We start from the raw sequence: 7,963 nt of genomic DNA, 5'->3' as shown, positions 1-7,963 counted from the left end.
TGGAAACAGATTATAATTTCTAGAATACATTCACTTCCTGCTCAAATTCACTGGTGTTACCTAACTCCCTAACTATAAAACAAAGCAACAGTAATGTTTCTCATACCTCTACGTCAAATGTCCCACTACCTGCTTGCTTTCAACCGCAGATAATTATTTTTTACAATCTCAAGGCTCAATCCCTCTACTCATAATTTAACCTCTATTGAAACCTCAGTTTTCAAATTACTAAAATATCGCATCATTAGAGTGCTATAAAGAGACACTAATAACATATTACCATTCACATACTGTCAACACTCATTACATTTACATCAATCCTCCTTATCAATATGACTATATTTTTATCACTAACCACTGCTTCACACCCATTAAACATGTATTATTTTAAGATTAGCCTGTAATGCGGCAAATGTAGAAAATACATCAGCCAATTCTTAATCAATCCAAACAATTCAAATTCTAAAATCTTACTTTCCAATTGTAACTCTCCTTTGTTACCTTCCCTAGTCTACATCTCCCTTAAACTCAGAAAGCTCTCTACAATCTTAGCCATACTCCACCTTTCTTTTCGCTAACATTTATGTTACCAGGTGAATTTTTTATTTCAATTATACACTGCTCAAAAAAATAAAGGGAACACTAAAATAACACATCCTAGATCTGAATGAATGAAATAATCTTATTAAATACTTTTTTCTTTACATAGTTGAATGTGCTGACAACAAAATCACTCAAAAATAATCAATGGAAATCCAATTTATCAACACATGGAGGTCTGGATTTGGAGTCACACTCAAAATTAAAGTGAAAAACCACACTACAGGCTGATCCAACTTTGATGTAATGTCCTTAAAACAAGTCAAAATGAGGCTCAGTAGTGTGTGTGGCCTCCACGTGCCTGTATGACCTCCCTACAACGCCTGGGCATGCTCCTGATGAGGTGGCGGATGGTCTCCTGAGGGATTTCCTCCCAGACCTGGACTAAAGCATCCGCCAACTCCTGGACAGTCTGTGGTGCAACGTGGCGTTGGTGGATGGAGCGAGACATGATGTCCCAGATGTGCTCAATTGGATTCAGGTCTGGGGAACGGGCGGGCCAGTCCATAGCATCAATACCTTCCTCTTGCAGCAACTGCTGACACACTCCAGCCACATGAGGTCTAGCATTGTCTTGCATTAGGAGGAACCCAGGGCCAACCGCACCAGCATATGGTCTCACAAGGGGTCTGAGGATCTCATCTCGGTACCTAATGGCAGTCAGGCTACCTCTGGCAAGCACATGGAGGGCTGTGCGGCCCCCCAAAGAAATGCCACCCCACACCATGACTGACCCACCGCCAAACCGGTCATGCTGGAGGATGTTGCAGGCAGCAGAACATTCTCCACGGCGTCTCCAGACTCTGTCACGTCTGTCACGTGCTCAGTGTGAACCTGCTTTCATCTGTGAAGAGCACAGGGCGCCAGTGGCGAATTTGCCAATCTTGGTGTTCTCTGGCAAATGCCAAACGTCCTGCACGGTGTTGGGCTGTAAACACAACCCCCACCTGTGGACGTCGGGCCCTCATACCACCCTCATGGAGTCTGTTTCTGACCGTTTGAGCAGACACATGCACATTTGTGGCCTGCTGGAGGTCATTTTGCAGGGCTCTGGCAGTGCTCCTCCTGCTCCTCCTTGCACAAAAGCGGAGGTAGCGGTCCTGCTGCTGGGTTGTTGCCCTCCTACGGCCTCCTCCACGTCTCCTGATGTACTGGCCTGTCTCCTGGTAGCGCCTCCATGCTCTGGACACTACGCTGACAGACACAGCAAACCTTCTTGCCACAGCTCGCATTGATGTGCCATCCTGGATGAGCTGCACTACCTGAGCCACTTGTGTGGGTTGTAGACTCCGTCTCATGCTACCACTAGAGTGAATGCATCGCCAGCATTCAAAAGTGACCAAAACATCAGCCAGGAAGCATAGGAAGTGAGAAGTGGTCTGTGGTCACCACCTGCAGAACCGCTCCTTTATTGGGGGTGTCTTGCTAATTGCCTATAATTTCCACCTGTTGTCTATTCCATCTGCACAACAGCATGTGAAATTTATTGTCAATCAGTGTTGCTTCCTAAGTGGACAGTTTGATTTCACAGAAGTGTGATTGACTTGGAGTTACATTGTGTTGTTTAAGTGTTCCCTTTATTTTTTTGAGCAGTATAGTTAAAACAAACCTAATTCTACTTTTCACAGGGAGGCCATTTTCATTACTATTATCTCTTCGTCCCTTATGTCAATTCAATAAATAAATTTTAGAATAAAACGAAACAAAGACTCACGAGTTTCAAATGACTAGGATTTTCTCCTTGAGTCGCATGGTTCTCGAAACCCCAAAATATGTTATTGGTTTGGCCGGTTGTAGTTTACCATAGCTATACTTCCTTGTGACCCTGCTCTACCACATAGTTTACATATTGTATCAAAACAGAACCCCCAAATCTTAAACCTTTAGCGATTGTTTGAATGCGGCATGATACAAAGTTCGACTATTTTTAAACATCATTTGTCCTCTCGCCCATATACACTGCCCATTTTAATGTTTCCTACTGTCCTTGATTCTCACAATGACTACACCCTCCGCAATGAGGGTTGATCCAAACTTTCTGATTCATAATGCCAAATATTTTTCCCACAAGGCAGTCAAGCACCCAAGCTAACTGGCTAAAGTTGGCTAGCTAATTTAGCTAATGCTACTTCCAGACATAAACAAGAGAATACATCTTCACTCTCCATTCTACTCACCTCGCAGAGCTGGTTGGGCTCTTTACTTGTTTGTTAAACACGTTGGTGACTAACTGTACTGCTGGCAATAATTAAAATTGCGTTATTTCCCCGACGTTTACTGACACCGGCAATATTCAATCCGGCTTTGAGCATTCGTAAATTCGTCAATTATTCTGCACTCTGGTACATCCATACTAGTGCTTTGAAATCCAAACAAAACAGCTTGAACGGCTTTACCAAGTACCCATTTTACACTATCCATTCTCAAAATAGTCCGGTTAGTGCAATCAAATCAAATCAAATTTTATTTGTCACATACACATGGTTAGCAGATGTCAATGCGAGTGTAGCGAAATGCTTGTGCTTCTAGTTCCGACCATGCAGTAATAACTAACAAGTAATCTAACCTAACAATTTCACAACTACCTTATACACACAAGTGTAAAGGAATGAATAAGAATATGTACAAAGAAATATATGAATGAGCGATGGCCGAACGGCATAGGCAAGATGCAGTAGATCGTATAGAGTACAGTATATACATATGAGATGAGTAATGTAGGGTATGTAAACATTATATAAAGTGGCATTGTTTAAAGTGGCTAGTGATACATTTATTACATCAATTTTTTCATTATTAAAGTGGCTAGAGATGAGTCAGTATGTTGGCAGCAGCCACTCAATGTTAGTGATGGCTGTTTAACAGTCTGATGGCCTTGAGATAGAAGCTGTTTTTCAGTCTCTCGGACCCCACTTTGATGCACCTGTACTGACCTCGGCTTCTGGATGATAGCGGGGTGAACAGGCAGTGGCTCAGGTGGTTGTTGTCCTTGATGATCTTTTTGGCCTTCCTGTGACATCGGGTGGTGTAGGTGTCCTGGAGGGCAGGTAGTTTGCCCCCGGTGATGCGTTGTGCAAACCTCACTACCCTCTGGAGAGCCTTACAGTTTTGGGTGGAGCAGTTGCCGTACCAGGCGGTGAAACAGCCCGACAGGATGCTCTCGATTGTGCATCTGTAAAAGTTTGTGAGTGTTTGTGGTGACAAACCGAATTTCTTCAGCCTCCTGAGGTTGAAGAGGCGCTGCTGCACCTTCTTCACCACGCTGTCTGTGTGGGTGGACCATTTCAGTTTGTCCATGATGTGTACGCCGAGGAACTTACAACTTTCCACCTTCTCCACTACTGTCCCGTCGATGTGGATAGGGGGCTGCTCCCTCTGCTGTTTCCTGAAGTCCACGATCATCTCCTTTGTTTTGTTGACATTGAGTGTGAGGTTATTTTCCTGACACCACACTCCGAGGGCCCTCACCTCCTCCCTGTAGGCCGTCTAGTCGTTGTTGGTAATCAAGCCTACCACTGTAGTGTCGTCTGCAAACTTGACGATTGAGTTGGAAGCGTGCATGGCCACGCAGTTGTGGGTGAACAGGGAGTACAGGAGAGGGCTGAGAACGCACCCTTGTGGGGCCCCAGTGTTGAGGATCAGCGGTGTGGAGATGTTGTTACCTACCCTCACCACCTGGGGGAGGCCCGTCAGGAAGTCCAGAACCCAGTTGCACAGGGCAGGGTTGAAACCCAGGGTCTTGAGCTTAATGACGAGTTTGGAGGGTACTATGGTGTTAAATGCTGAGCTGTAGTCGATGAACAGCATTCTTACATAGGTATTCCTCTTCTCCAGATGGGTTAGTGCAGTGTGCAGTGTGATTGCGATTGCGTTGTTTGTGGACCTATTGGGGCGGTAAGCAAATTAGAGTGGGTCTAGGGTGTCAGGTAGAGTGGAGGTGATATGGTCCTTGACTAGTCTCGCAAAGCACTTCATGATGACGGAAGTGAGTGCTACAGGGTGGTAGTCATTTAGCTCAGTTACCTTCGCTTTCTTGGGAAGAGGAACATTGGTGGCCCTCTTGAAGCATGGGGGAACAGCAGACTGGGATAGAGAATGATTGAATATGTACGTAAACACACCAGCCAGCTGTCTGCGCATGCTCTGAGGACGCGGCTGGGGATGCCGTCTGGGCCGGCAGCCTTGTCAGGGTTAACACGTTTAAATGTTTTACTCACGTTGGCTGCAGTGAAGGAGAGCCCGCAGGTTTTGTTAGCGGGCCGTGTCAGTGGCAATGTATTGTCCTCAAAGCGAGCAAAGAAGTTGTTTCGTTTGTCTGGGAACAAGACATCGTGGTCCGCGACGGGGCTGGTTTTCCTTTTGTAGTCCGTGATTGACTGTAGACCCTGCCACATACCTCTCGTGTCTGAGCTGTTGAATTCCAGTCCACGTGATCGAAGCAATCTTGAAGCGTGGAATCCGATTGGTCGGACCAGCGTTGAACAGACCTGAGCACGGGCGCTTCCTGTTTTCATTTCTGTCTATAGGCTGGGAGCAACAAAATAGAGTTGTGGTCAGATTTTCCGAAAGGAGGGCGGGGGAGGGCTTTATATGCGTTGCGGAAGTTAGAATAATAATGATCCAGGGTTTTGCCCGCCTGGGTCGCGCATTCGAAATGCTGATAAAATTTAGGGAGCCTTGTTTTCAGATTAGCCTTGTTAAAATCCCCAGCTACAATAAATGCAGCCTCAGGATATGTGGTTTCCAGTTTACATAGAGTCAATTTAAGTTCTTTCAGGGCCGTCGATGTGTCTGCTTGGGGGGGATATACATGACTGTGATTATGATCGAAGAGAATTCTCTTGGTTGATAATGTGGTTGGCATTTGATTGTAAGGAAGTCTAGGTCAGGTGAACAAAAGGACTTGGGTTCCTGTATGTTGTTATGATCACACCACGTCTCGTTAATCATAAGGCATACACCCCCGCCCTTCTTCTTACCAAAGAGATGTTTGTTTCTGTCGGCGTGATGCGTGAAAAAGCCAGGGGGCTGTACCGAGTCTGATGACGTATCCCGATTGAGCAATGTTTCTGTGAAACAAAGAATGTTACAATCTCTGATGTCTTTCTGGAAGGCAACCCTTGCTCAGGTTTTGTCTACCTTGTTGTCAAGAGACTGGACATTGGCGAGAAGTATGCTCGGGAGCGGTGCGCAATGTGCCCGTCTTCAGAGCCTGACCAGAAGACCGCTCCGTCTGCCCCTTCTGCGGCGCCGTTGTTTTGGGTCGCTGGCTGGGATCCGATCCATTGTCCTGGGTGGTGGACCAAACAGAGGATCCGCTTTGGGAAAGTCATATTCCTGGTTGTAATGTTGGTGAGTTGACGTTGCTCTTTAATCCAATAGTTCCTCCCGACTGTATGTAATAAAACCTAAGATTTCCTGGGGTAACAATGTAAGAAATACCACATAAAAAAACTAAATACTGCATAGTTTCCTAGGAACGCGAAGCGAGGCGGCCATCTCTGTCGGCACCGGAAGTGTCGAGTGATTACGCTGATAGAACGCTAACTTCAATACGCTAGTATATTGAGCTTTTGATTCTGGTTTTATGTGATTGTGCTAATTCATAATTGCCTCCCTGAATTCTTTATTTGATTTGAATTCTGCGTTAGCAGGGAAATGTTGCTCAATATTATCCAGTTTGCTCAATAGTTTCCATATTTGAGCCGAATTGGTAGAATTTGTGTGCGCTTCTTTCAGCGACTCCATGGTTTTATTAAAATAACTATTATCCAAGCCTCTCCCTATTTTCCTGTGATATTTGTATTTATTCTTTGCTCCCTAGTTTCGTTTTATTGTGCTATTCCCTTTATTAAAACCACTCTCTTTCTCTTGCTCTTAGATTTCTCCCTTTAGGTGTCACGTCCTGACCAGCAGATGGAGCTATTGTATTCGTTTTGGGGTCAGGACGTGGCAGTTTTGTGTGTGTGAATGTTTGTGTTGGTGATTGGGACTTCCAGTTGAAGGCAGGTGTGTTGAGTTGCCTTTGATTGGGAGTCCTATATAGGTGTGTGTGTTTTTCTTTGGGGTTGTGGGTAGTTGTTCTTGCGCTGCGTTTTTGTATGCCTGTAAGACTGTTCCTGTCTTGTGTATTGTTTTTCCAGTGGATGCTTTACTCCTTTTTTTGAATTAAAATATGAGCATTCATATTCCCGCTGCAGTTTGGTCTATTCAACACGGCTCTTTTTGTGACAGAACTACCCACCACCAAAGGACCAAGCAGCGGAAGAGGAGGAAGCCACAGGAGGACTATTGGAAGCAGCGCGCTCGGGAGGAGATGGATTCCTGGTCGATGGAAGTATTGGAGGAGAGGATTGACTGGACATGGGAGCAGTTTCGGGCCCACTGTGACAACCTGCCTGGGAGGCAGGTAGAACCCGAGAGGCAGCCCCAATAATTTTTTTGGGGGGGGCACAAGGGCTATTTGGCGGGGCGAGATTGGAGCCCCAGGCCAGCTCCCCGTACCCTTGTAGGGCAGACTGGACAGGTCCCGTGCTTTGGGGTTGGGGCTGTGGTGAGGCCTGGGATTTTCAGGCCGGTAGGCACAGTACCAGCGCCCCGCATGTGCCAGGGCGAAGTAGGCATCGAGCCGGAAGGGGTGATGCCAACCCTGCGCTCAAGACCGCCAGTGCGCCTCTACGGTCCGGTGTTTCCCGCCATACGCACTAGCATGGAGGTGCGTGTCTCCAGGCTGGCACGTCCAGTACCAGCCCCACGCATCAGGCGTCTAGTGCGTCAGCCCAGCCTCGCCAGTCAAGAGTCACCTGAGCTGCCCGCCAGTCGAGAGTCACCTGAGCTGCCCGCCAGTCGAGAGTCGCCTGAGCTGCCCGCCAGTCGAGAGTCGCCTGAGCTGCCCGCCAGTCGAGAGTCGCCTGAGCTGCCCGCCAGTCGAGAGTCGCCTGAGCTGCCCGCCAGTCGAGAGTCGCATGAGCTGCCTGCCAGTCAGGAGCTGCCAGAGCCGCCCGCTAGTCAGGAGCTTTTATTACAATAGTAATATAAGCCGAGCTGGTTCATGAAGAAAGCTAACTTTTCAGTCTTGGCACACACTCTTTATACAGGTCTCATCCTTATGTCACATACATAGTAACTCCTCTTTATGTTAATGACTCATTCCCTCTGGCATTTAGCCACCGTTATCTTTTTGCCGTGCACTAATTTTTGTTTGGTTTAACATTAGGGCATGGAAACTTTAGAGCCATAGCAATGGTTCAAAAATAAATAGACATGTCCACTCCCAAGACAGGTGCATGTGTAATGGTGTCTAATGATCCAGACAGACATATAGAGTGCACAATTCTTGCTGACTCTTCTGAAATGAACACAC

Source organism: Salmo salar, chromosome 13 (assembly GCF_965601325.2).
Source record: "Salmo salar chromosome 13, fSalSal1, whole genome shotgun sequence".
NCBI lineage: Eukaryota > Metazoa > Chordata > Actinopteri > Salmoniformes > Salmonidae > Salmo > Salmo salar.
Note: the sequence above shows the minus strand (reverse complement) of the source record.